Source organism: Helianthus annuus, chromosome 17 (assembly GCF_002127325.2).
Source record: "Helianthus annuus cultivar XRQ/B chromosome 17, HanXRQr2.0-SUNRISE, whole genome shotgun sequence".
Lineage (NCBI taxonomy): Eukaryota > Viridiplantae > Streptophyta > Magnoliopsida > Asterales > Asteraceae > Helianthus > Helianthus annuus.
The window spans coordinates 182,451,536-182,461,464 of NC_035449.2; the positions used below are offsets into that span (position 1 = coordinate 182,451,536).

General features: G+C 40.6%; 1 non-coding gene across 1 annotated transcript; it reads right to left on the minus strand.

Annotated features, from left to right (window-relative positions):
* Positions 1-8,508: 8,508 nt before the first annotated feature.
* LOC118489412 lies at positions 8,509-8,615 on the minus strand. The gene has a single exon (XR_004887431.1). It is a non-coding gene; the product is annotated as a small nucleolar RNA R71 (small nucleolar RNA).
* Positions 8,616-9,929: the final 1,314 nt, after the last annotated feature.

The following is a 9,929-nucleotide window of genomic DNA, read 5'->3' on the forward strand; positions in this document are numbered from 1 at the left end:
CTTCGAAAAAGTCAAGGAAGCGCAAGGCTTCCCAAAACTTTGTTGTCACCAATCAAACTGCTCAGAACCCACCAACTCAACCTCCTGCGAAGAAAGCATATGCTGGTACTGCACCTCACTGCACTCGATGTAATGGTCACCATGTTGCCCAATAGGCCTGTAAACAGTGTGCTACGTGTGGTAGGCTTGGGCATTTGGCCAATACTTGTCGTTTTGGTCAAAATCAGGCTGCCCAGGTTCCAGCACAAGCTCAAGGGAATGCTGCGAGATTCCCACCTGGTTCGTGTTTCAATTGCGGAGAAATGGGTCATTTCCGCAACAATTGCCCGAGATTGGTAAACGCGAATGCGAATGATAACTCAAATCCGAATGCGAACGTGAATGTGAATCCCGCTCGTGGACGAGTGTTTAACATCAACGAGGCGATCGATGATGCAGCTATAAGCAATTAGTATTTTGTATTTCTTTTGGTTGTTATCTTTTAACATTTAAAGACAATGCGGTTGTTATATAAATAAAATTTGTGATTTTATTTTAAACTACTGCAATTGTATGAATGTTTGATGCAACCTTGTAATGTCAACACAAAGACAAACTGCTCGTGTGGTTCTGTCATTTCCATGATCACTTGTGGTCTTCCCTAAAAACCTTAAACGATCTTTTCGAATGTGTATCGATTTTCGTGAGCTTGATAAGCTTACCATCAAGAATCGATAGTCCCTACCTCGAATCGATGATCTCTTTGATCAGCTGCAAGGTGCTACCTATTTTTCCAAGATCGACCTGCGTTCTGGGTATCATCAGCTTCGTGTATTCGAAGAAGATATTCCCAAAACTGCTTTCCGCATGAGATATGGACACTATGAGTTTACTGTCATGCCTTTGGTTTGACAAATGCTCCAGCTATCTTTATGGACTTAATGAATAGGGTCTGTAAACCTTATTTAGACAAGTTCATTATTATGTTCAATCACGACATTCTTAATTATTCAAGTCTCGAGCCGATAACGAGCAACACCTTCGTTTGACTCTCGAACTCCTAAAGAAGGAACAACTTTTTGCTAAATTCTCCGAGTGTGAATTCTGGCTTAAAGAAGTTCAGTTCTTGGGACATATAGTCAACGAGCAGGGTATTCATGTGGATCCATCCAAAATTATTGCAATTAAGGATTGGAATACACCTACGACACCCACAGAAGTTCGTTCTTTTCTTGGTCTCGCTGGTTATTATCGTCGTTTCATTATGAACTTCTCTAGGATTACGATTCATGAGGATCTATCTGCTGATAAACTTGCAAAGATTTATGTTGATGAGATTGTATCACGACATGGTGTTCCTTTGGATATCATTTCCGATCGTGATGCTCGATTTTCATCTCATTTTTTTGAACCATACAATCTGCTATGGGAACCCAACTAAATCTAAGCACTGCTTATCATCCCCAAACAGATGGACAATCTGAGAGGACGATTCAAACTTTGGAGGATACGCTTAGAGCATGCGTGATCGACTTTGGTGGTAATAGAGATTCTCATCTGCCATTGATCGAGTTCTCTTACAACAATAGTTATCATGCTAGCATTATTATGGCACCATTCGAAGCTCTTTACGGTCGAAAATGTCATTCACCTGTTTGTTGGAATGAGATCGGTGAGGTTCAGCTTACTGGACCTGAACTCATTCTGGAAACGACAGACAAAATCAAGAAAATTCGCGATAATCTTGTGACAGCTAGAAGCCGTCAAAAGAGTTACGCAGATTTACCACGCAAGCCCTTAGAATTTCAAGTCAGAGACCATGTCCTACTCAAGGTGTCACCTTGGAAGGGAGTGGTGAGATTTGGAAGGAAAGGAAAACTTTTACCACGATATGTTGGACCATTTAAGATTGTTGAAAGAGTTGGAAAGGTTGCCTATCGACTAGAGCTACTTCCAGAGCTTGGAAATATTCATCAGACTTTTCACGTGTCCAATTTGCGAAAGTGTTTAGCTGACGCTGATCTTCACATTCCTCTCGACGAGATCCAAATCGATGAAACGATACACTTTGACGAGAAACCTGTGGAGATAATGGACTGTACATTCAAACAGTTGATGAACAAACGGATTTAAATTAGTCAAAGTTCGTTGGGTATCCAAACGTGGCCCAGAGTTTACTTGGGAACGTGAGGACCAAATGAAGACGAAATATCCGCAATTGTTCTCACAAGTTTCCTCTAGTTAAAATTTTGGGACGAAATTTCCTAAAGTAGGGGAGACTGTGACAACTGTGCTCTTTAATCGATGAACAATGAAAAACAATGTTAGTTATCAATAAATCAATGTGTTTTGGTGTTATTATATGTGTTTTATGTGTTTGATGATTTTACAATTCGATCCGGTTCGATTTCAAGCTTTAAATCGCTTTCTGGAAAGTTATACGCAAACTGGTGCGTGAACGCAATCAGTTAAACGCGACAAACACTCCGGAATAGTGAAATAGGCTTAACATACCTTAAATAACCTTCACATAACTTAGAAATAAGTTTTGGATGGTTTGGTGTGTCGAAAACAAGTTTATTCGCTCTCAGGGACTATTTGCGTCAACTTGCAAAAGTCTACCGATTCGTAAGGTAACGAACAGTCCGGAACTTGATCATAAGTTAAACATACCATATATAACCTAAACATGGCTTAGAAATAAGCTTTGATAGGTTCGGTGTGCGAAAACATGATTATTTGATCTTACAGGGACTAAAAGTGTCAAAAACGACGTAAGTTTGCATTTTCGCGCATATCTTACGTTCTGGCCACATCTGGACATCCAAAATTTTTGTACACACTAAAATATTTTTATTTTAGTGATTCGGATGCGAAAACGCCATTCGTCGCGCATTTTGGATCGTACACGCGTCCGTTCGAGTTTCGTCGTAAATAACCGAACAACGTGACCGTACGACCAAACGAACCGACATCCGAGATGTTTTTGAGCATATTTTGAGTCCTCTAAACCTTATTGACCTTGTAGAGCCTTGAAAATGGCTTAACGGGGGTCAAAAGGGCCTGAAACAAGCTTAAAACACGTGCAGGGACCATTTCTGCCAAACTTTGAAAGTTCAGCCTACATCGTCGCGCTACGCGACGGCCATAAGGCCTTGTGGTCGCGCTACGCGACGATCACATCTGGGCAGAAAGTTTGTTTTCAGCATCAGTTTGTAAATTCAGGGGCCAATCTTGCAATTTCTTTGTGTGGTAGCCAAGTTACCACCTCTCCAAGGCTTTGCACCTGCTCCTAACACTTGTATGGTTGTGATTCATTGCAAATGGCTAAACAAACCACTTGTCATGATCTAGTTGATCACCAACAAGTATAAATAGTTGGCCAAACTCCTCAATTCTTTGCTCATTCCTCTCATTTCTCATCTCTTATCTGATTTGGGAGCTTTCTAATCTGCTTGGAACTTTATTCTTTGTAGGAAAGATAGCTAGGACCCTTTGTAAGTCTTCTTTCATGCTTGTTCTTTATGTTTAAGCAGAAAGTCAAACAGTTTGGCCAACAAATTGACTTTCGGTTTTGACCATCAATTGGTCAAGTCAAAGTTCAATTGAACTTTGAAACGTGATTGTAATCACGATAGTTATAATCCTTCGTGATTATAGCCGCTGATTACCACGTTAGCTAGTTATAGTGTCGAGTCAAAGTTTTGGTCAAGATGCGTTTTAGCACGCATTTTGCCTCGGAACTACTTTAGGGTATCAAAACACTTTGTTTTGATACCAAATCAGTAGGTTAGACATGTTTTGACATGTTTAACTCGACACTATTAGTTTGTGCTTGTTTAGGGTCGTAAGATAAGCGGTCTAAACAACCGCTTATACTTCCGAACCCGACCCGTTTGGTCGATCTTTAGGATCCGACCAAGCACACTTAGTGATCATGGTTACATAGGTAATAACCACTGAGGTTATACCTTATGATCACATAGGATTGGTTAGTCATATGCTTGTTAGCTTGTATGCCCATAGGAAATGACCAAAATGCCCTTTTGAAGCATAAATCCGTATTTTGACTATGTGAACATAATTTTGACATATAACCTGATTTAGTAACATGTTTAGGGATTATTGGGCATGTAAGACTTGGCATAGCACATAGTTAACCATCCGAACATAGTTTTACGCTAATGACGCCTTATAGTGACTTATGTTACCATAATGTGTCGAAACGGGTCAAAAGCACTTAGGTAGGCTTTCTAATCAGAATTTTGGGACTATTAAATCATACCATATGAGTTCAATTACTCATTTGATTTATAGAACCTCATTCTATCCTATCTCCCGATTTAGGAGCCGATTTATTAACATAGTTACCTATACTAGGTACCGGTTGATTCCGTGACCCTTGGAGCTTAAATTGGTCTTATTCTCAAGACTAATTAGCAATCCCAAGTGAGTACATAGTTCCCCTATTTTACTATTTTCAATTGTTTTGGGGTTATTCATATGTACAAAACGAATTTCAAGGTTTAAACGATAATTTCAAAAACGATGGTTTATAGTAAATTAATAACGATTTCAATAAGGTGAACAAGACTTGTTGGTTGTGATTACATAACGAATGACATTCATTAGCTTTGGCCGAGCCGACCAGTATTAGGTTATGGTACCATAGGATCTGACAAATCCCGTTATCAGACTACACCCATGGTTATGTGTGGGGGTTATGTAGGTAACGACCGAACCTGATGATTGTTAACTTACCCTTTGGTGGTTTGTTAATACGAAACGAGAAACGAGTTAGACGAGTCACGAAGGTTTGAATGTTGTTAACGAGACGACCAAAAGTAGTTTCACTATTAAAACGAATACGATTTTGGGACGAGTTAAATGATTTGAAACGAGATACATGATTTGAAACGAGTTAAACGAATTAAACGATTGGTTTTGGGTAGTGATTAGATAATGGGACGGGTGTAGTATGATAGAATCATGGTAGATACGCCGCTGGTACATCTTATATATAAGTGCTTCTATCATGTTACATTGCGTGTCATTATTTAGTTCACTGGGGAAACGATTTTGAAACGATGTCACACCACGAGGTTTTCGAAACGATATAAACCATACGAGTTTTATTAACGAGTTTTTACGAGATGTTTACAAGTTGTTATACTAAAACAAATATTTTTGAGTTAAGAGTCATAGCTACGAGATTTTATAAACTATAACCAATTTGATTTGTGTTGGTTATTTATGTTGCAATACACTTTTCAAAACAAGGTTTGTATTTTGACTCTTGTAGTCTAACGAGATACTGCAACATATAAACGAGCCATGAATCCGATACTCCCATAAAACCTATGTACTCGCCAGCATTTCTTTGCTGACTTTATTTTTACATATGTTTCAGGTGGTATTGCTTGATGTTGTTTGCTAGGAAGCGAGTTCACTTAGGATCTGGACAAGGCCTTAGTGACTTAAAAACAATTATAAACAATATGTAGTTTGTTTGTTTGGTTTAATGACAATGAACATTTCCCAATATTTCAATAAAACAAAACTTTTAACTACCATGGTTGTGGAACAATAATTCTGTCGCCTCACATCCCAGCGTTTCCGCCGCGGTTTGTTGTTTTAACGCGGCCGGGGTGTGACAGTCTAGCCCCGGCCCTGGAAAGCCATAGGCTAATTACCATTATAGCCCTGGAATAAGTTGTCTACAGACCCTTTTCGAGGGCTATAACGGAAATTTAGTCTGGTCAAAGATGCTTTGACTAGGAAAATTACCATTATTGCCCAGGAAAAGAGTCTGTACACTAATATTAAGTTTTATTAGTTAAGTTTTATAAAAAAAAATTATAACAATAAAAATAATATTAGTAATAATAATAATAATAATAACAATAATATCAACATTGATGTGTGTAAAATGCAACATATAAATTACATCAAATGGGACATAAAACTAACCCTTTTTAAGTACTAATTTTGGAAAAAGAGTGTTTTTGTCTTCCTTTTGTATTTTCAGGACTAAATGAGCTCAAATTCACAAAAAAAGCAAAAAGACAGCTAAATCTAACATAAATACAAGAAAAGGAACATAAGTGGATTGCCCGACCCCTCAACAGCATCCTCCCAAGCAAAATAGAGAAGGCAGAAGACTGAACACGCCCCGTGCTCAGCCAGCACGGGGCCGTGCCCAAGAAGCAGCAGAAAAGACAAACCTATAGAAGCTTCTATTGCCCACCACGGGGCCATGCCCAGTGAACACGGGGGCGTGGTGAAAGTACAACAGGCGCATTAATTGTAATTGCGAATTACAATTAATGAAGAGAGAGAGAGTGTCAGACAGGCACGGGGCCGTGTCCAGCGGACACGGGGCCGTGTCCAGCCTTCTGTTCAGCCTATAAATAGGAGTGCTTGGTTTCATTGCAACTCATCCCTTGGCACACCACCTCTCTCACACTTCATCCACCACCCACCACCATCACAACACCATCATCCACCACCATCATCCATTGTCCATCATAGAGTGTGTGAGTCGTCTCGGGATCCAAGATTGATCGTAAGAGTTCTTGACAATCAAGGCCATGTTTGCCTAAGTCTCTTACATCACTTGGTGAAGACAAGTGTTTAGTATAATACTTTTTATTTTTAATCTTTTGCACTTTTTATTTGGTTTTGTATTAATGACTTTAATAACTAGTTGCTTATGTTGAAGTTGATCTTTCCTTATCGTTTGTCCGTGGTGTCTTGGCATTATTTTACGATCTATATAAAATAAAAGATTTTCACCACTCATATCTCCACGGTCTATATGGAGTTATGTTGGCTACCTGGTCGGGGGTTAAGGGAACGGTTTGGTAAGGGTCTTGCCCTTGTTCAGCGTTTAGAGGTCCTGCAAGGGACCTGGGTCAAATTTAGTAGGATCTCCTTCAATGCCCATAGGTATTGGATGGCGGGGATCCAAACTCTTTGACCCCCTCATAAGTTAACTACTATTAATACTATAACCCGGCTATTTAGGACTGTATCCTGCTGACTCAGACTACTTAGTCGAGGGTAACGTCACCTCCAAAAGAGGGGCCTACCATAATTTGCATTAATAACTTAATTCATTATCTTTCAATAATCCGACCCTTTAGGATTGTATCCTTGCTGACTCAAACTACTGGGTTGAGGGTAACGTCGCCTTCAAAAGAGGGGCCTACTACAATAACTAAGACAATCTCTTAAACAAGTGCAAAAGTGCGAAAATAATCAAAGGTTATACTAATACACGAGTCGGATCCAAGTGATTCATCTTGTCTATCTGTTTTTATTTTTATTTTATTTTCAGCATTTAGTTAGTTTTTATTTTCTTAGTTTAAAATTCTTTTCTAACAATTTTGATTTGGTTAGACGTTGAGGATAAACCGGTACTAAAAGCTCTTGTGTCCTTAGACGACCTCGGTATCTTACCAACACTATACTACGTCAACGATGGGTGCACTTGCCCATATGTGTGTTTAGTGTTAGTAAATATCGTGTTTTATAAAAGTGTAAAAGGGCTTAAAATATACATCTAAATTATATTACACCTAACGCACATCAAGTTTTTGGCGCCGTTGCCGGGGACACAAGGATTTTAAGAAAGTTAGGAATCAACGGCCTAATCATATTTTTATTTTTCTTTTTAATTTTTTTGAGATTTTCTTAGTTTTTCAGCTTCTGCAGAGCTCAGCACGGGCCGTGCCTGGTCGGACACGGGCCGTGCCTGGTCGGACACGGGCCGTGCCTGGTCGGACACGGGCCGTGCCTAGCGTTGTTACTGGCAGTTTTTAGTTTTCCAAGTTACAGAAGGCTGACCACGGGGCCGTGTCGGTGCAACACGGGGCCGTGTCCAACTCTCCAGTAACTGGGATCTGGAAAACAATCACTGTAACTCCGACCACGGGCCGTGTTCACTGAGCACGGGGCCGTGGTGAACCTTCTGACCAGCATTCTTTTTTGTTTTTATTGCAAGACTTGGAACCAGACGCCACCCCTACGTAGTGTATGAGCTCCAGTTCTAATAAGGACATAAAAGAACCTCTAGAAGAACCCGAACGCTTTCTCAGGAAAAGACTAAAAGCCAAAAACCAAGAGAAGGTTTCGGGAAATCCACTTCCAATGGCGGATCAACGTACTATCATGGATTATCTACGACCCACCGTAGGTAACCTCGGCGCCGTTATCAATGCACCGAATGTTGAAGCCAATAACTTCGAACTTCGGCCGCATTTGATACAAATGCTACAAAACTCCGCAACCTTCCATGGGCTTGCGGACGAGGATCCCCATCTACATATTACTAATTTCCTAGAAATATGTGATACCTTTCGGATCAATGGAGCATCAAATGACGCCATCCGCCTTCGAATGTTTCCTTTCTCACTAAAAGACCGAGCAAAAGCTTGGCTTAACGCCCTCCCAGCTGAATCGGTAAACACCTGGGATGAGCTAGCCCAAAAATTTCTATATAAGTATTTCCCTCCCGCTAAAACGGCTAAATTAATGACTGAAATTAATACATATTCACAAGAGGACGGGGAATCCTTATATGAAACTTGGGAAAGGTTCAAGGAGCTATTGCGAAAGTGTCCACATCATGGCCTTGCGATATGGCAACAAGTATCCACTTTCTATAATGGGTTGTTGCCACACACAAGGCAGACACTTGACTCTAGCTCCGGGGGACTTTTAGGTAATCGCCGCCCGCATGAAATATATAACCAAATTGAGGAAATTGCTCAAACCAATTTCCAGTGGCACACTCCCCGAGGCAATAAATCTATTGCCCCGGGCGCCCATAAGGTTGATGAAAACACTTCTTTACAAGCCTAAATCGAGGCCCTTTCTTCAAAAATAAAAAAATTGGAAATGACAAAAACGGTCTCGGTTATGGCTTGTGAAGGGTGTGGTGGGCCACATGAAAATTGGAGTTGTATGAAAGAAACAGACGATCAACAAGAGTCGGTAAGCTACATTGACAATAGACCTAGGCCGTCGGGTCCTCCAACGGGCACTTACAACCAAGGATGGCGGAATCATCCTAACCTTGGTTGGAGAGAACCCGGCAATAGTAGTAACCAACAAAACCAACGAAGAAACTTTCAACAACCAAGAAATGAGTCACAAAATTTCACTCAACAACAAGGTGGACGAGAAAGGCTTGAAGATACTGTATCTCGCCTCATCTCCGACACTGAAAAGAAAAACTCGGAAAGATTTCTACAATTAGAATCAAATTTTAGAAATCAACAAGCTAGTATTCAAAACATAGAAAAACAATTAAGTCAACTAGCCCAAAATTTTTCCGAGAGACCACCAGGCGCATTACCAAGCAATACCGAAACAAACCCAAAAGCGCAAGTTCATCTCATCACGTTACGAAACCGCACCGTGGGGCCTGCAGAAGCACCACCGCCGACAGAGGAGACTATACCACCGCCTCTGCAAGAAAAGGACTCCCCTCCATCATCAGAGCCTACCAAAGCTCCTCGAGTTCCGTACCCTGGTCGGTTAATTCATCAAAAGACCAATGAGCAATTCGCAAAATTCGAAAGTCTACTAAAACAATTGCATGTCAACATTCCTTTTATTGATGTCCTAACCCAAATGCCTAAATATTCTAAGTTCATGAAGGACTTCCTCACTCATAAAAGGATAACTGAAATGTTGCAATTAGTTAACTTAGGCGAAGAATGCTCCGCCCTCGTACTCAACAAACTCCCCCAAAAGAAAATCGATCCCGGAAGCTTCACAATTCCTTGCTCGATCGGGGACTCCCCCGTTCGTAATGCGCTAGCCGACCTTGGGGCTAGCATTAACCTCATGCCCTCATCAATGTTCAAAAGACTCGACCTAGGAACAACGAGTCCTACAAAAATGAGCATACAACTTGCTGATCGGTCCGTCAAATTCCCACA